Raw genomic sequence first — 21,836 nt, 5'->3', positions numbered from 1 at the left:
TTCTAAACCGATAAACCGATGTGTCACGTAAGGCAGGGGTGTTTTGGATCATATTCATATTTATTACTGGAAGCCGTTTTCTTCACGTTTTCCTGGGTTCCTCAGGTGCAGCCAGGGGTCATCAATATGTCCGTACAAGGACAAATGTGTCCGTGGCAAAGACTTGGTCTTATCCGTGGCAGATTTTTGATTTACACTCCATCATAATGTTCTTATTTTGATCATAAGACCCAATTACTGAATGTCAAGTCTCCAGGTTTTCTTCAGAACATGTATGGCTCTGATTTACCATGACACTACAGTATGTATGGTACATTAGGAGTCCTACTAGTGGTTCTCAAATGTTTTATTTGCAAGGACCACCATAACTCTGAGACACACACTCAAAGGTAAAAAGCACAGCCACTATTCTACCTGCCCCAAGTGTACTTACTATTACACTATCAATTGTAGAGGCATCCACCCCATCTCCACCGTACCACTACACAAGTACTGCAGGAGGTGAGTCAACTGCACGCCTGCACCTTTTGATCCAACCGGCCAGCCATGTCTGATGAGGTGAGAACAGAGTTCTTAAGTTGAGGAAAAATAGAGCACCGAAGTCTGACTTATTTTACGCATCCTACCTGGGTTGCGGGCAAAATAGTTCTGCCGAGAAAAGAGATAAACTATTCACAAAATAACGACACTTGCTGTACAGTATGGAGGCTGAAGTTACACCTTGAGTGCACATATTTGAGAATGTCGTTGGCTAGAACTTTGGTGGGACACTAACATCGGAGTGCAGGTTGGACAAATTAGGTAATTAGTCATGCAGGGTTATGGGAGAATGGCATGCGCCACACAATGGTATATAACTATAACCAAATTATATTTGACTTATTTCATAATTGTGTGATTGATAGTCATTGACAATCATCGACACACACATTAAACATTTAAAAACTACAAGTACATTTGCCCTCCGTTCCACAAGGAGACACTTAAATGGTGGTTCAGTGCATACTGGGGTAGTCCCTCCCACTCATTTCCTCCCACTAGAAATGCAGGCCTGGATGCAGACAATTTAAAACGTCAGTCATAATTGCCATTTATTAATGCTTTTGTCTGTGTAAGTGTAAGTGATTCTCAGAATTTCCCACCACAGTTGAGATCGGAAGTGGTCGTTTTAGTTCACTCAGCATCCATACCCCAAGTGTGACTACTATTACAATATCTACAGCTGGAGAGACATCCATCTACCTCTATCCATGTACAGTCTGCAGTCTACTTTCTCCCAGTTAGGACCGGTGAAGCATAGACTGAGATTCACAATGGCACAAGACAAGCGACATCATAGCTAAATCATCTGACGCCGTTTGAGAACCTGTTTCAGAAAGTCATAAATCGTGAATCAAGAAGGGGTACTCATACAGGTATGGGCACTCGGGTGGCGCAGTGCTGAAGTGCCTGCCCACCACCACGGGGGTTGTGGGTTCGAATCCACCGTGGTGCATCCGGCTTTGTCGAGCGTCTACACGAACACAATTGGCCCGTGTTCGGGGGAGGGCATCCAGCCAGGCGGGGAGGGTTATAATTGTCATTGCATGTAATCCTATGGGCTGGGACGGCACCTGTCAGCAGGGAGTGTTGGGCGGGAGGAGTAGGACGAAGGCTCTATACGTCCTGCTAGTGGGGACTCCTCACTAGCAGGTGAGTCAGTAGGATACAACAGCAGTGACAACACAGAAATGTGTGTGGGGAGGAATCACTTTGCATAATGACTAAATTGTGGAGAAAAAGGGTTAATAAGCAGGGGGAAAAAATATAATAATACTCATACAGGTACAAGCATCGAAATGTTGGTGGGGCATGTTCTGCAGAACAATATAACAATACAACACAACAAGATGATAGTAATAAAAATGAGAATAAAAGTAATAATACTGGATGAGATAGAAATAAAGGTGGAGACAGGTAGAACGGCAGTATGATAAAGCTCATATAGACACGTACAATATCTTTTTAACAGCAGTGTAAACAATTTGCAAGAGCAGAGGCACAATCGAATCATATGCTTGGTGCTTTTCAGAAATGGATAATTCTAAAATAAAATATTTTAGATTTATAAATAAGATATTTAAAAATATATTTTCGTGAACGGAAATAATGAACAGATGAAAGCTTCCTTTCTCGGCTTTCGGGAGATGTAGTTCTAGACTATATAGCATTCGGAGACTGTGGAATAGTTGTCTGGCTACGTGAGACTAGTGATTGCTTTGCTTGCCATAGTTTCTCTCTCTCTCACTCTCTCCCTCACTCTCTCATACACTCAATCTCTCTCTTTCACCATCTCCCTCACTCTCCCTGTCTCCCTCTCTTTCATGCTCTCTTAAAATCATTGGTTGGAGGATCATTCAGTATATTCTTGTTTTTATTGTTTGACGTTGTACCGTATACTCTCTGTTGAGGCATCACTTGCTGTTGTGTTGTGTGATGCTGTGATCTGTGAGTGTGTGTGTCGGTGCGTCCGCACAAGTGTGCGTGCGTTCATGCATGCGCATGTGTGTAGTGTGTGTGTGTGTGTGTGTGTGTGTGTGTGTGTGTGTGTGTGTGTGTGTGTGTGTGTGTGTGTGTGTGTGTGTGTGTGTGTGTGTGTGTGTGTGTGAGACACACTCTCTCCTTCACCCTAAAAATGAATGGTTAATAGATCATATATTTTAGTTTTTATGGTTTGACATTGCATTCTCTCTCTGCTGAAGGATCATTTGCTGTTATTCTGTTGTGTTTTGACATTGCATACTTTATCGTTCATCGTTTCCATTGATGGGCTTTAGTTCTCCTTGGTTTGACATTGTATATAATTCTCTGTTGAGGGACCAATTGTTTTTCTTGTGTTGGGAGTGGTTATTCAAGAAGCCTACTGTATAGCCCACTCCTAAGCTTATACATTGCATACTATAAATTTTAGTAGGCAGTCTTGCTTTTTGCGTTTTATGCCAATATACTGTACACATACACATTCTGTGCGTGGTTCTGGTCATACATACATGTAAGTTGTTGTTTGAGTATTGCAGAGTATCTGTCCATCTGTACTTAAGTATCGGTATTTGCATTTTTAAATACTTATGACTTTCACTTCTCTACATTTCAAAGACACATTATTGTACTTTCACTACATTTCTAAAAACGGAAAAAGTACAAAGTAAATTAACCACTTGCTCTGATATTAAAAAGAAAATTACTTTGTTATTTGTACTTTAAAGTAATTACTCGAGTACTTTCACTCAAATTGAACTTTGACAGAGCAACTTTCACTTGTAGTTGAGTAATATTTGACCATGAGTGTCTTTACTTTGACTCAAGTACTGGGGTTCAGTACTTTGTCTACCTCCGGTACGGTCCGAACAATAACTCAAACCCAGTGTTTCATGGTCTACTTCAAGGCCTACTACACATACAGTGCATTAACAGAAAAATACAATGCAAAAGTGCCTTGTGCTTGTCTTTATGTTCACATTCAATTATTCAAAGGGGAGTAGGTCTAGCATCAAATACCATTTAACAGGAAATATTAGACTATGGTTATACTGTAGCAGAAGCCCTGATGCAGACCATGCGCTGCAAGCCTGTTAGGTCATGCACCACAAGTGAGTGGTCTGACAACTGTCAGGTCATACTGTACAACATGAGTGCAACTTTCTGAGAAGCCACCCCATCCATTAATGAAAACATTTTCAATTATGCATGACAAACTAACTCATTAATATCAGCCACTGCAGGAAGGCAATGCAGTAGAAGGAGGGAGCAATTCTTTCTTTCTTTCTTGTTTTTCCTCTTTTTTTTTTCTTTCCTTTTTCTTTTTTCTTTTTTCTTTCTTTCTTTTTTTTTCTTCTTTTTTTTTTTTTTTTTTTTACAGTTCGTACAGTTTTAAAATAGGAGAATCAATGCCTGGAATCCATAAAGTCAACTGCGGTTTTGAGTGAACGCTTTGAGTCGTTAGGCAGAAGGAGGTGGTGTAAGGGCTCACAAGGCTACCACTCCCTCCTAGTTTATTGCCATCGGCGTTATGTATTTATTTTTTAATGACTGTATTTTGAAGACGTGGGTGAAGTCGAGTATGCCAGTAGACTAGTGTGTGCAAGGGGTGTATTGAGGGGAGAAGTTGAAACAGGGAGATGGAAAAGTACAAACCACAGAGCTGGTAGATTGGGGGGTGGGTTGGGCTGTGTGAGGAATATTTGCCTGGCATTCAATTTCTTAACTCTGAGTCCCCTGAGTGACACTGCGTTTCCCTACAAATTGACTTTCCTTGCTGTGCTTATTGACATCCAGTGATGTCAGTGCACCGCAAAATGGAGAAGACGCAGTCGAGCATTCTGTGCAGACTGAGTGCTGTATGAATCTTCCCTCATCTTTCCTTGATGGCACATATCTCATGGGATCTCAGGTCCATTCACTGACGCGCCAATTACGACTACAGAGGAACTCTGGGGGAGTAGTGCACAGGCCCCAGAAAGAGCTTGAGAAATGGCGGCAGATATATTATGGTCGACCATAACCAGTCAGCCTCCTATACATTTTAAAATGTCATCCTGCCGTTAGATGCAGTCATATCTCTTTAGAACTTCAAAAACACAAAGTGACTTTCAGTTGTTTGTCAGTTTAGTATTGCAGACGACCATAGGTAGACGGAAAACATTCGATGTGTCAGGCTGAGGGCAAATATGCAGTCTACTGTTCTAGTCAAGATGGTGAAGATGGATTATAGTCAAGGCAGCTATCTGAGCTGTGTCATTTGATTGATAGATGCTCCATTTCCAAACTTTGACAGGGCCATATGACTTGACTGATATTATGTTAGAATTTTTCCACTTCAAGGTCTGCTTAACACAAAATATTCAGCTGGAGCTTTTTAAAGGTTAGTTTCATCACCTCAGCTAGAAAATATACTACAACTTTCAGAATTCTGTTTCTCCATAGGGAACCGATGTGAAATAAACTTTAATGAGGTGATATTTCAAATAAAAGTGTTAACTTCAACAGCTTCTTCGGCATGAATTGTAGTTATGCATAATGTTTAAAGGCCACGGAGAACCAGTTATATTTAGTAGAAAGGTGACTTCGCTTTGCCCGACTTAACTTAATGCCCCAGCAAAAACGAAGTGGATTCACAAATGATCAGATGATGCCTTCAAGACGTAGTGATAAAAGGGTAAATTAATACTTTTAGCCAGCATGCTCTCTCGTCACGTATCTCATGCTTTCTGAAAACCAAGTGACAGGTTGAGCTTGAAATTGCACTTATAGCTAAGTTAAGTTAATACTTGTTGTGTGTTGCTGTGTAATGTTCAGTGTATAGTTTATTGTTTAATACATACATAAAGGAGTACGTAACGCCAAGGACATAAACCATAAAAATTGGCTATAGGCCGTCACTATGACACTTAATTGCGAGTCCTCTCTGTGAGAAGTGCTATATAAATAAAATGTACTTACTTAAATGACTCAGACATAACCATATATAGAGGCTGACCGGCGGCCCGTCACTATGACTCAGACATAACCCATCAAATATATGGGCATATACCGATCACGTCAAGGATCTCCATATATGGGCATAAAATGGACTAGGACTGACAGATACAGAGATCTCCATATATGGGCATATAGGTGGGATCGGCGGTGCAACATAGGTGTGAGGTAGTACAGAGGAAGTACAGTCATATACCCACAGTATAGCTAAACACACCACACTTTGGTCACTGCATTTAAAACTTCCGATACAGTATCACTACTGTATCGCCACCAGCCAGGCCAGGTGGCTGTGTAAGTCGTAGGTTCTCTGGTCCTGGCTTTCGGCCTGGCGGAGATAACAACAACAAATACAATAGTCAAATACAGTTAGTTCCAGTCTTATGGATGGCGGAATTAAGTGTGCCTTTAATAGTAGAGTATTTATTTTGTGTGTGATGTGGTTGACACTGACCGTACGTTTGAAGGAGGTTTGTTATTTGGGTCAGAAGTGTCAAGTGATTTGAGCTGGCACGCTGGTATAATGATTGTGTCTATTGCTTGTGTATAGTATTATGTATTTCTCTATTCTTTGCCCTTGTGGCTCTTTTGGAACTGCAAGACTTTTGGATCTAGTACAAAAAACAATGTCACCCATTCTATTATGACATTTGGCAAGTGAAGGGTCATACTCATATGAGTGCGACCCCTCACGTGACCTTTCATGTGACAATAAAGTTGGAAGTTGATTAAATACTATTATTTCGGAAGCACATAAACGAGGCTATTTCTTTTTTTCAACTGATAATCAGGGCAGGTGAGTGTGCATATTATATGTTTTGTAGTAGTTGTGAATGTACTGTATGTTTTTCTTTGCTGCCGCTAACCATATACCTGGACAGTATTGCAGCTGAAAAAAACAACAAAGTATACTCACCTCCTAAGATTCAATACTTATATTCTACCAATATCAGCAAACAACAGTCATGTGCAGCAGTCTAAGCAGCCTCGTGCCACAGAGCATGGGGGAAAGTACATGCCAATTTATTTTCCCCTTGCTCAAATGTGGCCTTTGCTGGTAAACCCCCACCCCCCCCCTAATTAATACGGAGTATCCTTGCAGTTGAACGGTCTCATCCTTATCCCTGTGTGCAGGTACACAAACAATCAATGCTTGCCAAGTGCCTTCTCGCTTTTTAATTAGGGCCGCTTTCAAACGCATTACAGACGAAATACACTGTTCCTCTTCGTGTCCGACAACGGCGCGTGTGGCTAAGATTGCACCGCAACATTTCCAGTGCTCCACGCATCCATCTACAAATGCAACACAGAGGCTTAGAAACTGATATCAGCGGGGCGAGTGCCGTCACGGCGCTTAATCCGTCTGCACGGCCGACCACACCTCTATCCGAAAAAGGAGACAAACGACAGGTAAATACTGCAAAACAGCTTGTCACTGTGGCTGATCTGCTGCCCATTTTTCATTTCATAATAACAGTGCAGTGGGAGAGTTTCTTTCTGTCGGGCGTGCCAGTGCGTGAATGACTCGGGGTGGAAATAGGCCCCGTAATTATTCTTTCCTCCACTTGTCCCTCCTGTCGCTTCTCGCCATCGCTCACACTTCTGGAGATGCCGGGGCTATTGAATCCTGATGAAATCCCAGCACAACAATGGCCAGCATACACTGCACCATGCAGCCGCGTCTGTACGTGCGTGTGAGTGTGTGCGTCTGTGTGTACAAGTGATTGTTCCTGGCTGAACACCACATCGGACTCTGAAGGGATAGGCAATTATTGGAATTTCAATCATGCAGTCAATGGAGAACGCAGCATTGCTGCATGGAGCGGGCAGTGTGCACGAGAACAAGTGGATTAAAGCGTGCTTTCATGCATGCCGCTGGCTGATAGAGGTGATATCAGTCAATGTGGCAAGCATGCCACTCAGGCATTATGCATGAAAAACCCCTCTGAGCAATGACAGTGTGCAAGCTTTGTTATATCGGGGATGTGAATAGAACGCCAGGAATATCGCAAACGTCACCTTGAATAGAAATTCGAATGTCCTACAGCGCTCGTCCAAACGCTCGTCCAAATGCATCCGTTTAACAGAAGCGAGTGGAGAAGATGGGCGGGAAGGGGGGGGGGATTATGAAAAGCAGTCACACACTGACCTTTGCTATGCTAATGGAAATGCATGGAAATGACCTATAAAAAGACACTAGCTGCATTTTATTCATCTCTACCTTTATGTTTTTCGGCACGGCCTAAAAACCTGCAGAAATACAAATGTCCTGTGACCTGTAAGGGGAGGGGAAGGGAGGAGAAGAGATGGGGGGGGGGCATCCTCCTTCTCCCCTGTTCAGCTAAAGAAAATGATTCCACTGCTTGACAGTGTCTTTGAGCACATGGCGAGAATATCAAACAGAATGAAATGTCCATTATTAATATGTAGCGTTCTCCTGTGCCAGATTTTTATATCACATGGGGGCTTTCATGTCCAGAAAAATAAATGAGACTGCCTACCGGTTGTTTTGGGGTGTGCATCAGTGGCTTCTGCTGTCTACCGTGTGTTCCGAATGAGAGTTCTTCACTTATTTGTGTACTGTATGTGTGTGTGTGTGTGTGTGTGTGTGTGTGTGTGTGTGTGTGTGTGTGTGTGTGTGTGTGTGTGTGTGTGTGTGTGTGTGTGTGTGTGTGTGTGTGTGTGTGTGTGTGTGTGTGTGTGTGTGTGTGTGTGTGTGCGTGCGTGCGTGTGCGTGCGTGTGCGTGCGACTGTGCGTGTGCGTGTGTGTGTGTGGGGGGGGGGGCAGAGAAAGAGAAAACCCAAGACAGATAGAAGAAAAGACTGAGAGAAAGGAGGAGGTGGTAGAGGCGGAGGGGAGAGAGGGGGGGGGGGTCCAGATGGCAGTTCTTCGGCATGTGGAGGATAGGTCATCCAGTGGAGGGCCAGCTGGGGGGAGGTCAGCCCGGGTTTCCCGTGGGACTCCGCAAACCGCACGGGGAGCCAACAGGAGGCAGAGAGAGCGGCAGAGAGACAGGGCACCGCTGCATGACTGGGACCCAGGGCCAAGGCCGAGCACACGGCTGCTTCGCGCCTCCGCGGTGCTTTCCCGCTCCTCCGCCGATGCACAATGCGTCTCATTCCCTCCGACAAGTCCTTTTTGCCTCCAGGCATTGTCTCTGTAAATGCTTCATCCTCGCTCATCCGGCATCTCCTTCCTGTATTGTGTGTTCTCATGAAGGCTAAGAGCATCCACTTCATTCCCAGCGCTGTGTATTAAGCCTCTGCTCTGAGAATATAATTCATACTGTATATATAAATTATGTATTTCTTTAATCTTGCCTCCAGCCGTCGGTGTACCCGCCCCCCCAGCCCTGTGCTCTCGGTTCCACATGTTGGAATGGCTTGGTATTAGGGTCATCCTCTAGGCTGCAGGAAGAGCTATGGGAAAGGCTGCCATGACAAGTAGTGGCTCAGAAGCCCTGTTAATGCCATGCGGTGCATGTGTGGAGGCATCCAACCGGGCAGAAACAATGGCAGGACAAGTGAACACATTTGGAACAAAAAAGGCCACAGGCGTGGCCTTTGAGCGTGATCCTGCTCAACTTCCTTCTGGAGCCATGTTTGAAGCCGGTCTCTATTAATTCACGAGACAGAGGCATGTCACATCGGTGTCAGGGTTTAAAGCGAGACAGGTGTAGGGGATGCATTCCCTGCGTGTTGTTGTGAAGTGTGTGAAGACAAGGGCTAAAAGTACCTCCATGCCCTGGGTCAGCTATGTGCTGTGATGCCACAACTCATTAGTGCTCAACAATAGGTGTTGCAGCGTTGCTCGCAGTCAGCCGGTATGTTTCCCAATCAACAAACCCACCCAAATTTGCATTGCAGCCCTGGCCACACTCAGCAGCTTTGATTATTCCATTCCGCTACAATGTGTTTTATTTAGTCAAGGTCCATTGACTTTGTATGCCCGAGGGCCTTGTCTGGACAATGTGTAACCTTGCATGTATTAGGCCACTGGTTCGCAAACTTTTATGTTTCAAAAACGGTAGAACAACAAGCTCACAACGTGTCACAATACGATGGGTTGTGAGTTTCTAGATCTACTATTTTTGAAAAATGTTGACAAATGTTGACAAATCTTCTCTTATGGGGGGGTCCCTGGTACAAAATCTTTTCAAATGGGGTCCGTGGCCAAATACTGTACACATCTACATTTGGGGATCCTTGACATGAAAATGCTTGTGAAAACACATAGCAGAACATAGACAGCATAGACGGGATATATCAAAAGTTCCTACGGTGATAAAACACAGTCAACTCTTAAATCACTAGTGACACTATCTCCAACTCCATCGTGTGTGATGCAGAGGAGGAGAGAGGTGATAGAGAATGTGATTTCAAGAAAACAAGAAGACTTGATGGTACTACTTCATATTCCCTTAGAGACTGCAAAGATCAAATCTCATCATAACTGGTGTCTACATCAATAAAAAGGTCAGCTCTAGAGCCTCTAGCTTATGCTTAACTGCTTAACTACCTACCGTAGATCCTCATTCAAAGAGTAAAATGTTAATCATTTAAATCATTTCATTTAGCAGTCATTTGAGGAAGAACAATGAGGTACAGTATACCATGTGCTTAATGTTTCATCCTTCTTCATGTGACAAATGTCTACACTCAATTCATAAAGACAGAGCCATGGCCATCAACTGATATTGACAATTTTGTCAGACATGCCATTCTCGGTTCGACAGACAAGTTATCCGTTTCTGATTTATGAGGTTGCTCTCGAATAACGACAAGACATAGAAGTGTGTGGTGAAATGGACATTATTGATAGGGTTAGTGTGTGTGTGTGTGTGTGTGTGTGTGTGTGTGTGTGTGTGTGTGTGTGTGTGTGTGTGTGTGTGTGTGTGTGTGTGTGTGTGGGGGGGTGTGGGTGTGGGTGTGCCGTGCACGCATTCCACAGACAACAGAAATTGATGGTTTCAGGTGGGACACAACATTATGCAACAGTGATATTGGTGTCACATGTTTATTACAGTGGAGACTATGCTTACTGTACATCCATCTGCCACGTAGGAGAGAAGCAGTTTCTAATTATGTGTCATTACAACCACCCAGCCTTGAAAAACGATCTTTGTGCATCGTAAAAACTGCAGAGCTTGGGAAGGGGTCTGGCCAGGCGAACAACCTTTCACAAATGTGACCTCTGAGAGTGTGTGAAGCTTTCACTCATTCACCACACAGCCATTAAATTGTTAACAAGCTCAGTCCTTCCATTTGCTCCCTTCTCTGCCCGAGTCTGGTTGTAAACAGGCTATTAAAGGGCTTGGCTCGGCCTCAAGCGGCCCCTGGCCTTGGGCTCAGCGCACCAGCGCTAGAGACGTTAATGAAGCGGAAAATTAAAAGGTTCGGTCGGACATCGAAATCTTGTTTAATTCTAACAAGGGTTTGCTTTTTATCTATCTTGGTTTGCCACCCCCGCACACAACCCATCTCCCGCACCCTGTTCCTAATTCACAATGAGAGATTCAAAGTTAGTCATGTTTATGCACTTCAATAATTATGTAGCTGAACCTATTGGACACATAAAACTAAGTTAATAGTAAAAAGAAAAAAAGAAAGAAAAAAGGCGTACAATGAAAAACAAATAGCTGCATATTAAAGTGCCAAGAGAAGATGGAGAATGTGATTATGAAAAAAAAGAGGACTGGATGTTACATCATGTTCCCAGTGTGATTTTGATGCCTGATGTCACTTACAGTAGTAGCACTATTTTAATACTAATGTCACAGTAAGAACAGTGTGTGTAGAATGCCTTTCCACGCGTCTCTTCCGGTCAGTCAAAATGTTCTCTGACAGCCCTTCAGCACAGTATACTGTACCTGGAAGCACTAATGGATGCCATGACATTAATGGCTCCGTGTATGTACTTTATTCAATCTGCCTCTGACGAACCTTACCGGAGGGCTGCAGCACGAAAGAACAACAACATTAACATCCTGTTGACCTATCGCTGTGAAATATTTATGACAAGTTTGCACACTGCCTACTTATGCAACAAGCTCCCACTCACAGCCACTGTACATTACATCTAAATAAGTGGTCAGGTGATGGAGGCCCTACCAGTGGTAGGACCGTATCATTTCATCAATGCCATTCTCCAGTTTTCTTTAATAACTGCAACCACAGTCACATCCTCAATGTCCCACAGGGCCACTTAAAAACTGTGGGCAGGCTGAAAACATGCTTGGTCTTTATATGCTGCCATTTTCGCCGGGAAGTCAAGAGACTCTCGGTCTCAAAGGTTTCAGACGCGGCTGTAATGGAGTTGGAAACCCTTTCACTGGGGGAAACGTGACAAACTTGTCAATACCACCAGCCCACTACCTCCAATTAAACGTTAAGGGCCGAACGCTGAGCAAGCCTCAAATACTTTGGAGAGAGGCAAAAGGTCTGACAAACTAGTTTGATTGGTTGCAGTGGGATGGGAAATTGTTTTGCCAAAGGTAACAGGAACTTTGCACTGAAAATGCCTCATGACCCCTTGCATTGACCTCAATCAGTGGGCCCTCCCGCTTTCCCACAATCCCGTTGACTTTTGGCAGTTTCCCCTGTGTTGCCATGGTGATGACCTTATTTGGAAGAGGTTGCGAGAACAGAGAACTTGGCCACTTACTGGAGGAAAAGAGCAAGGACTTGGATTGGTCTCTGCGAGCCCAGTCTCCTGCTTTGTTCGTGTCCTTGTTTCTCCACCAACATCTCAATTGCCCTGGCTTTTGTTTTGGCTTTGTATCCCAGGAAGCGCTCAGGCAGAGGCCTCAGTATAAATGGTCCAATTCATTCCAGGCCTTTATTTTTTGTATTTCTTTTCCACTGTGGGTTATATGCATAATCTATTTGCTAGTGGTATCTAAGGCTCACTCTAAAACGTGGCTACTAATTTTCTTTCTTCAGCTGACTGAAGAAAATATGTACTTACAGTACATACTTATTTTTGTCTTTTTCTGCTTTATTCCAGACAGACACAACGAGAGACAGGATATGTGTGGGAGCTAGGGGAGATTAAATGCAGCAAAGCTCCTAAGGTCGGATTTGAACCTGCGTCAGCGGCGAGAAGGACCATAGCCTTATTTATATGTATGCGGCATTACTCAGTGATGTTTGATTCATGCAATAGTGTGTCCAAATGTGTGGTCCTTTGTTGGATTCTGCAGGACAGAAATGCCTTATACACACTATTATAGTAGTGTCACACACACACGCACGCACGCACGTACGCACGCACGCACGCACGCACGCACGCACGCACGCACGCACGCACGCACGCACGCACGCACGCACGCACGCACGCACGCACGCACGCACGCACACACACACACACACACACACACACACACACACACACACACACACACACACACACACACACACACACACACACACACACACACACACACAAGCTATGTGCAAAATCATTTGTTCAACACACAAAGACAGACATGCAAGCACACAGAGTGTGAAACACAATTATTCATATAAAATGCATAATTCACACCTAACATTTCCTTGGATGTCTCTCAGGGAAGAACTTTGACAAGGATATTTAACAGGGAACAGACCTTGAATATTCAGTAAACAGTTTTTTTTCTTTTTTTGTACCATTACTTTGTCAGACTAGTGTATAGGCTAATGACTTACTAAATAAAACAATGCAGGTGTAGAAACTAATTTGCAGCTTTGCCGTCTCAAAGGCACACACACAGTAGAGTAAAGCTCTTAATAGCAAAATTATGATGGGTAGAGAAACCACATGCTTACGCCAATAATTAGCCTAAGACACTTAAGCATCTCCATGGAGAGTTGGGATCATTTTGTAGCAGTGCAGATAGAATCCTTCTTGACCTGCGTTATCTCCCTGTGTGTTTACTGTGCTGCTCGGAAGGATTCCCTGGACAGAGTAAGGAGTTCTGCCTTTTTCGTTCTCTCGGCTGTATATCGGTCCATTGGGAACTGATGGCATCAGTGTTTCGGGGCTTTAGTACAACATGTTCCCTCGCATGCGATATTTCCCTGCTGATGTTGCCTTGTCATTTCTTTCTCCATTCATGTCCACAGCATAATGTGACTGCAGCAGTGTCCCACAACATTCTCCCTTCCAAGAAGCCCAACACTGGCCCTGGTGTCTCTCCTGCCGCCCACACAGCCAGTCTGTGATGTTCCTTCAACACCCAAAGCTATTGCAAATGATGGCGCTAACTAAGTACAAAGAGCCTTTTGCTCTGCCGTGCCAGGTGTTATTTCAAGAGAAAAGGGATTCGGCATGCAAGGAGACTTTAATTAAGGACAAATATTAGCTACAAAACACACGCAGAGGCATCAAAAACACAAAAACAAAAAGAATTGTCAAAAACCGTGAAGCTAGTTTAGAAGGTCAGCTTTCAGTACATGAAAAACAAGTCTGCTGTTGTTTAACAAAAAAATGTACTTGGCCCGACGTCACGCTGTTAATGAGAGTCTGAGAAGCCGTCTTAGACCGCTTTGGTGTGAAGTTTACTTTGATACTTGAACAAAGTTGTGAATTTCAGTGGTAGATTGAGCCAGACGGAAGCCCAGGTACTGGTGACTAAGTTAGTCTGCATGCCAATTTTCCCCTTCATCGCAGATTAAGGTGATACTATATACACTCTCAAACCAATCAGCAGGGTAGCAATGTAAGCAATAATAATGCACATGTTCTGTATTTTGTGGTGGCTTATTGTTTGTGAAGTCAAGAGATTCTAGAATCCCTAACTTCATGTGTTTTATTTATGTATTTTTTTATTAACTTTGATATCTAACTTTTACATCATGCAATGAAAAACACATTAGTGTACAGCTTGAATGGCAAGTGTTCTTTAGCATAAGAGAGTAAACCACATTTTGTCACAAAAAACAATTAGCATACAGTATTTATAGGCTCAACCACTTAGTTTTTAAACAAAACAACCATGTACTGTATCAGTAATTTGGCCAATTTAACAGTGTTACTGCATTAGAAAAAGTTTGATTGCATTGCACAAAATGACCCTACTCTACTTTGAATGCATGAAACATTCCTTTATGGATTCTGTTACTGTCTTCAGGTTTTACAATAAGACAACTGTATGGGTTTAGCAATATGCCATATCACTTTGCTGGTCATACACCGGATACAGTCTTTTCATAAAAGGAAAGTGACATTACATCAAATATTTATTGTCAATAAATATTTATAACATTTACACATTGACATTATATCATTCTGTTCAATGTTAGTGCTTTACACTCCCTATTGAAACATACAGTAGCAGTTCAAGGAACAATTGTTTATAACCCTTGATTCTCTACACCATATTACACAAACGTAAACTAAGCAATTGTCATTTCCCTTTTGAAACGTGTTACCGTAAATTCCTGTGCCCCTTTGTTCCCAACATTAGGCTACATTATTAGAAAATGTGTAAAAAGTATCTTTATCATTTAAACTGTATGAGAGTGGATAAGAAAGATACTGTTGCAATGTAAACCCACAGTGCTCGCCAATTTACAGGAACATAAAGCTGCCAGTTACATTTGGTCACAGTGACTTTCATGTTTAATCCAACTGTGCAGGCATGCTACAGTGCATAAATGTTGCCAACGATAAATGCGTAATGAGGCTGTTATAAATGTTGATTTTTCGCAAACACGCAATGAAACATGTAATGAACCTTTTAAGAATGTGTACCATGTGGCTAAGACAGACTTAGCCTATGAATCAGTGATTGACATGGATGGAAGTCATTCCTCATGATAACATTCTGGCTGATATCAGAGAGACTTTAAATAATATATCTGCCGCACTTGGCAGAGACTAGTGTTCAAAACATTGCCGCCTTGCTTTTTCCCCCTCTTGATAACTCTTGATAACTTGTGATAAAGCAGGGGGTGTGATACAGAATCTCTCTCTCATCATCAACCTCCCCCCAGATGAAAGAGAAACCAGAGGAGGAAAAGAAAGTGGCGGCACAGCTTCCCCCACTTATCCTCTTCTCATGCATGATTGAAAGGCCTCTGCCAGCTTGGAAGACTACATCATTTATACAGGGCTCCTTCAACAATAAAGAGGCAAGCAGCAGCCATGGTTAATGTTGACAAAGCATTGACACATAAAAAAAAGAGAAGAAAGAAGAAAGAACTTAAAAGGCAAAGAAAGGTCTAAATAAAGTATAAGTTGATCCCCTCTCGGGTAAAGCTGGGACTTTTGTCTTCTCTTTTTATTTCCGCTCCTACGCTAATCTTTTAGATGGATTCGGCAAAATTGTTATAGTCTCCCACGGAATATAAATGGAAAGCATCCAGGGATTTGCGGCTGCTATTAGGGAGACAAAATCATCCGTCAAAGCAGCTGCTATAGGGAAGGAGCTGTGAAATAAGGAGGATGTGACAGGAAGGAGCTATTTTTGTATGAATGCCATGTGGTGTTTTTGATTCTCCTCTGGCTCTCGCTTGTTCTGTTAACTTGCTTCGGCTACACCACTGTGGTGAGCTAATTTGTGCTCCGTTGCCCCCTGCGTGTGCTCTATACACTTGGCCTTCAAACAAATGCATTAAGCATGGCCCATCTGAGACCACTGCCACCACAGAGGCGGCAGCAGCAGCAACAGCAGCAGTGCTGGCTCCCATCAGGCCTCCGCTCTGCAGTGCTCGTGGATGGAGGATCACAGCTGGAGAGAGACGCTCTCCCTCGCCGTCTTCCTCATTTTCTTCCCCCCGCCGCCGGTGTCGATCTAAACACTATACCACTTGGAACTCGAGCAACACATTGCGTCCATCTTTCAGGAAGCACAGAGTATGCATTTGAATATGAAGAGGTACGTCTGCATTAGACGCTTGGCATCGCACGCTGACAGGGGGGATGAGGAGTACAGTGGAGGTAAGAGAAGAGAGGAAACAGTAGGGGAGAGAAGGGGGATCGCCATGGTGATTAATGACTGGGAGCAGCAGAGCGCCACATTCTCCATTTCCTTCCACAAGCATGGCCCATGAACGAGGGAGATATACGCCTGGCACATCACTGCCACAGAAGCTAGAGCCTCATTGCCAATATATCTATCCCCCGGCCCCCAAAGCAGGGAGATTCAACCCACGATGTTTGGATTTTCTTTTTCAGTGTTTCTTTTTTTTTTCTCCTGCTACTGCTGGAGATGGAAAGCTTGCACCTGTCAGTCACAGAGGCAGTTGCGTTTTGATGCCTTTAAAAGTGTGACAGCATGCTGTGATAAGAGACAGGAGTCCAGGTTTATTCTGTGGCTGTTCACCTTCCGGGCTTCCATTGGGAAATGAGTGTATATTGTTTAGTTTTTGCAGTTATTCTTCACTGAACAAATCCTCGAACCTGACAACATTGGTGGCAAAGGGAGAAATAACATGACCCTATCTCTGGAGGACACAACCTAACAAGAATCGATTGCCATTTTCACTGTATCAAGGTGGACAATGTACAACACAGTGCCACAAAAGGTCATAAGGACCTGAGAAATGCTGTTGTTCAATTTGGCCTTAGGTCCAAACGCCCTGACAATTGATCCAAGACAAAGATGGCAAAACAAATGCAAGGACATTTAATGATTAATAAATGGCTGTTGTTCCCAATGCCGCATGCAAACGGATACACCAATCAATACCTTTCACCAGTGTGACCTAAGAATGACAAGATGTAATCCAATAAGAATAAAAAAAGATAAGATGTACTATCTCAAAAGAGGTGAAAACAAAACAAGTATACACACAAACAGAGGAACAGTCTCGCTTGCACAAACCCACGCTGTGAGAAACAACAGAGTAGCAGACCAACATTTCTACCCCACACACACACAGACTGTGTTTGGGCCTGTCGTCCTTGGCCACGCTGGGGTCCTGTCCTTCAGCGCTGTGCAATGTGATAAGAACACTGATGCTGGCAAGCCACCAGATCTCGGATTAGAGTAAAAGTATCCAGCTCAGAGGGAGGGAGGAAAAATAGACTGACGATCTGACAGGAATATAAAACGCATAATTTTAGAGCAACAGTGTTTTCACCGGTCTGGGATATTATGCAAATTTAATTAATGACTCATTGAATGCTGGCAGAAGTTATCAGGCCATTTCACGGTGACAGTGCCCATTTATTACTAGTGAAGTGCAATGTCAAGTATTTGAGCATTGCAATCAGTGCTCGTCTTAACCTGATTCTTATTTTCCTGGACAACCAGGAAGGGAGCAGAGCGAGACTATCTAGCTGAGTAGTGGACACCGCCCCTTTCCCTAGCTGGTCTCTCTCTCTCTCTCTCTCTCTATGAGGATATATTCACACAATACAAAACCCATAACACACCACTGCGTTTAAATCAAATAAAAAATGTATGAATACCAGAGCAAGAGAACTACGATAACCAGTCTCACCCGGTGAGTTGTCAGTGTTCAGTGGTGGTTGCAAACTGCACCGGTGTGCACTCCTTGTAAATAAATACCCCGGATGAATCGTGGAATGAATAGTACAGGTCGTTTTTTTTTCTTGCAATGTACGTTTCATTGTCATTGGTGCACTGTGGAAAAGGCTGCAGCAGAGCAGAGGTAGAACAACTCTCATGATTACATGATGACAGTGGTGGAGCGCATATCTCTGCCAGGTTGGGTGGCCTACCCAGGGCTGTGTAAGGGTCAGAATGTGGCCCCATTGGCAGGGATGATGCATCACTGCGTCAACCCAAAAAGCATGGATGTTGTTGGATTCATACACGGTAAACATATTATAGTAAACATTGTGTGGGTAAAATGACTGTGTTTATTGTCTCCACCAGGCCGAAAGAATCGCATGTAAAAGTGTGTATGTGCATGCGTGTTTGCGTGCGTGCATGCGTGCGTGCGTCTGTGTGTGTGTTGAGAGAGTATGTTTTACCCCCTGTCCGTCTGTCCGTCTGTCTGTCCGTCAGTGGACAGCTAATCTCCCGCACCGTTGGCTTGATCGCAGCGAAACTGTGCACACACACTCCCTGGATGCCAATTCACAACCTCTGCCCCAATTTTTTCACATGACCCTATTATAGCGCCACCAGGAGGCCGCTTTTTGCAAAACACATTTTTTTCACAGTACTCCTACAGATTTTGTCCAAACATCACGCAAATTGGTGCACAGTATCTCTATAGTCATTAAACGAAACGGGTCTTTCAGATTTTTCATATTCCATCCGGATTGGCTAAAAATGGCTTCCAAAATTTGCAGGACTGCTCCGTTTTGAACAAAATGCCTCAAATCAAGAACACAGCATGCAATTTCCGTGAAACTTTGCACACGCATTCCCACTATGCCGAGGAAGAAATGCCACTTGAGATTTTTCGAATCAGCCTCATGGTGGCGCTATAACAGCCCGATTCGTGTTTTTACCTATCACTGCACCAATCTGTGTAAAACTTTGTATGCGCACTCCCTAGAGGTCAAGGAAAAATCTTTGCCCTGCATTTTTCTCATCTACCTTTTATAGAGCCACCAGGAGGCCGACTTATGTAAAACATATTTCTTTACATTACTCCTTCCAATTTTATCCAAATTTCACACAAATCGGTACACATGATCTCTATAGTCATGTGACCAAGACAGATCTGTTTAATTTTTCAAATTCAATCCCGATTGGCTAAGATTCACATCTAAAGTTTGAAGATTCACATCTCTCTGGCAGTCTGCTGAATGTGTGCACAACACATGCACAGGGGTTGCAGTCTTTCTGTCTCTCTGTCTCTGTGTGCCATATGTGTGTGTGCACTTGTGTGCGTATCATAGATGTCATGCTACAGTCTCTCTGTCTTTGTGACGAGTTGTAAAACAGGTGTCAGATTAGGTGTCAATTGATCCCATATGCTGGATGGACAGCTTGTGCCTGTTTGGTGAGTTTTACTCCTTAGCCTCACGGACACAGAGCCTGGAGGGACGATGAGTCTGAGATTATGAGTTTCAAAAATAGCAAAGTTGTCGTTACCTGATTGGAAAAAATATTCGAGGGTTGACACACAGACATGGGGGAATATATACCTCTACCCCAGCCATTCTCGACTGGCAGAGATAAAAACAACAGCAGATCTCACCCCATTTTCTTCAAACGTTGATGCTTGTTATTGCTCCCTTTGCCTTTTTTCACAAATAACCAAGAGTGGCTTATTGTCTGAGGCCCGAATTGTCTGTGATTGATTGCCGTAGCCCAGCTTTCCAAGGACTCCCTGGAAAGGTGCGCGGGGGACAGGTAAGCTCCGCTAACCTCTCAGGCCACTGATTAATACCAACTGCCAGTGATTTGCACCCCTCTGGTAGAGAGAAAGGCAGAATGGCTCTAGAACGCAGGCTTTCCGTTTGCTTTAATAAAACAGGAGCAGAAAGAAACACACTCTTCCCTCTGTCTGCTCAGGAGGCGATGAGGAGTGATTTAGATGGCAGAAACACTGGGAGCAATCTACCACACCACTCTGACAATCTATAGCAGGCTATAGCGCTGGTGATTCCAATAAGTGGCAGAGACGTGGCCCGGAGGCTAGCTACTACAGCCAAAGTGGATGGGAGCGGGGTTGCTAGCTGACCGACATGAACCATAAAATGGACCCAGGAAAAGTGTTGGATGAACACGACTTGTGTGTATTTCACCGGCACCCCTGGGGGCCGATAGAGGGGGGGATAGATAGATAGATATAGGCCTTTATTGATCCCACGGGGGAATTTCAGTTGTCATGGCACTGCAGTAAAGACAGAGAAACGCAGGAAAGATACAGAAAAATCACACCCTGTGTGAAGGAAGCGGTGCCTTTGGGGCGGGGCTTAACTCATTTCAGTTCGTCCCTATTGGTGGTCTGAGTCCACTTACCAAAATTGTAGTTGGTGGCATGCTGCAAACTGGAATAATGGCTGTTTAAAGGCCAGCCAATGGGCAGACAGAGGGGGCGGGGCTTAAGTAATTACAGTTCGTCCCTATTGGTGGTTTTAGTCCATGTACAAAATTTGTACTCCGTAGCATGCTGCGAACTTGAGTTATGGCTGTTTAAAGGCCAGCCAATGGGAAGACAGAGGGGGCGGGGCTGCAGCAATTCATGCTCGTCCCTATTGGTGGTCTAAGTCCACATACCAAATTTGGACTTGGTGGCATGCTGCAAACTGAAGTTATAGCTGTTTGAAATCCCGTGCTCATCACGTGCTCATACGGGCGGACGGACATAACATAGGCTGGGGGTCCCTGGACCCCTCTTTGAGAACTTCAGCAATTCATGCTCGTCCCTATTGGTGGTCTAAGTCCACATTTCAAATTTGGACTTGGTGCCATGCTGCAAACTGGAGTTGTAGCTGTTTAAAATCCCGTGCTCATACGGGCGGACGGACATAACAGACACTGGGGGTCCCTGGACCCCTCTTTGATAACGTCAGCAATTCATGCCCGTCCCTATTGGTGGTCTAAGTCCACATACCAAATGTGGACTTGGTGGCATGCTGCGAACTGGAGTTATAGCTGTTTACAATCCCGTGCTCATCCCGTGCTCATACGGGCGGACGGACATAACATACGCTAGGGGTCCCTGGACCCCTGGTTGATAACCAGTGGTACGTGTGGGCAATGAGAGGAGAGATGGCATAGGCAGTCTCCACGTCCGTGTGTGTGTGTGTGTGTGTGTTTGTGCGCGTGTGTTTGTATGTGTTTCTTCTTTGCCGTGCTCATCCCGGGCTCATACGGACGGACGGACGGACGGACGGACATACGGACAAAGTCAAGTGTAGAGCGGTTGGCACCGCTAAAAAGTAATATCTACATGTAGGAGTAACAACTAATACTGTTAATAACAATAACTGGTTAATGTAAACAATTATTTAAAAAAAGATCCTATCACACAAAGATTTGGAGGCCCCCCTGTTGTAACTCAGAGGACCCCATTGAAGACCTGTTGAAGACCCATGCACTACTAGACAATCTATCCCCGGGAGTGTGGGTAGAAATGAACAGTCAATCCACAGTGGATAGCGAGGAATATGCAATCTATACCTGGTGAAATTCTATTACAGTACACAGCCTAGTGAAAAATATGTCTTGCGTGTAAATAAAATGTATAATACAGTATATACAGTAATACAAAAAAATACAGTCATGAATATGGACATTGAATCAACAGAGTTGAAAATACACATACACGTCTACCCATGAATATGGAATAAATCTGACAGTGAAAAAAACCCAGTAGTCCATGAGAAAAAGTTGCCAGAGTCATGAGCGTGAGCAAGAGTCACTGGTCCATGAACCGGGCAGAACACCTGGTAGAGGAACGTCAGT

The sequence above is a fragment of the Gymnoscopelus microlampas genome, assembly GCF_963454915.1.
Source record: "Gymnoscopelus microlampas genome assembly, chromosome: 22".
In the NCBI taxonomy this organism is placed as follows: Eukaryota; Metazoa; Chordata; class Actinopteri; order Myctophiformes; family Myctophidae; genus Gymnoscopelus; species Gymnoscopelus microlampas.
The sequence above is the reverse complement of the archived record's forward strand: the minus strand, read 5'-3'. Positions refer to the sequence as shown.